The 1,380-nt window shown below is 49.3% G+C and overlaps 1 non-coding gene across 1 annotated transcript; it reads left to right on the plus strand.

The window, feature by feature from the left end:
- The first annotated feature begins 802 nt into the window (after positions 1-802).
- Positions 803-940, plus strand: LOC114810682. Its single transcript, XR_003758377.1, has one exon. It is a non-coding gene; the product is annotated as a small nucleolar RNA SNORA7 (small nucleolar RNA).
- The last annotated feature ends 440 nt before the right edge of the window (positions 941-1,380 follow it).

A 1,380-nucleotide genomic window follows, 5' to 3' on the forward strand; every position in this document is an offset into this window, starting at 1 on the left:
TGACGGCTCTCACACCTGGCCCAGCAATTTCACGAAAGTGGAGCAGACGCTGCACTGACTCAGCCCACTTGAGACTAGTGGAGTTCCTTAACCCACTTCCTGAAGTAGGTTTAATGTTGCCTTCTCTTGCCGGCAGGGACGGTCACTTAACCCATGCGACCCTGCACCCTCTTCCAGTTTTGGAATATGACATCCCGGGTCATCCAGAGGGTCAAATGTTCCTGGCCCGCAGGACTACCTCCCCGCCATGCACCCCCAGGGGATAGAGCATGGACCTTGGAATCAAAAGGTCATGGGTTCTAATTCTGGCTCTGCCACATGTCTGCTGTGTGACCTTGGACAAGTCACTTCACTTCTCTGTGCCTCAATTACCCCATCTGTAAAGTGCCGATTCAGATTGGGAGCCCCACGTGGGACAGGGACTGTGTCCAACCAATTTGTCTGTGTCTACCCTAGCGCTTAGTATCGTGCTTGGCACATAATATGCCCTTAACATATACCACAGTTATTATTATTAGGCTGCCTGGTTTGGGGCAGGTAGAAGTCCAGCAGGCTACTGCAGCATGAGCCAGTCTCTAAGTAGGGACCAACACTTGGGAAGAGCGCCCATTCGTTCATTCATTCTTTCATTTAATCGTATTTATTGAGCACTTAGTGTGTGCGGAGCACTGTAGTAAGCACTTGGAAAGAACAATACAGCAATAAACAGTGACATTCCCTGTCCACAGTGAGCTCACAGACTGGAGTTGAGGAGACAGACAAATAAATAAATAAAATTACAGATATGTACATAAGTGCTTTGCCCCTCTTGGGGTCGCACCTGGAGAGTTTCCAGTACTCTTCCAGTCTCAACTATGGGAGGGAGAGTCAAGCAGAGGCATACATCTTCCATTTCTAGCTGGGGCAGTGGCTAGCGAGTGGAAGGCAATCTGCTACAAGTCAAAACTGACCCGTTCTGGGCAGCAGTGGCATGGGAGAGAGTTGAGGGTGGAGACTTAAGTTTACTGTACATCAGGAAGCAATGGTAAACCACTTCCGTATTTTTTACCAAGCAAACTCTCTGGATAAACTACCAGAATGATTGCAGATGGAGGTGGGGCGTTCTGGGAGAGATATGTCCATGGCGTTGCTATAGGTCAGAGATGACTCCACAGCATGAGACAAGACATAAGTGCTCTGGGGCTGGGAGGGGGAAAGAGCAAAGGGATAAATAAAATTACAGCTATGTACATAAGTGCTTTGAGGCTGGGAGGTGGGGAAGAGCAAAGGGAGCAAGTCAGGGCAATGCAGAAGGGAGTGGGAGATGAGGAAAAGTGGGGCTTTGTCTGGGAAGGCCTCTTGGAGGAGACGTGCCTTCAATAAGGCTTTAAAGTGGGGGAG

Source organism: Ornithorhynchus anatinus, chromosome 3 (assembly GCF_004115215.2).
Source record: "Ornithorhynchus anatinus isolate Pmale09 chromosome 3, mOrnAna1.pri.v4, whole genome shotgun sequence".
NCBI classification, from domain to species: domain Eukaryota; kingdom Metazoa; phylum Chordata; class Mammalia; order Monotremata; family Ornithorhynchidae; genus Ornithorhynchus; species Ornithorhynchus anatinus.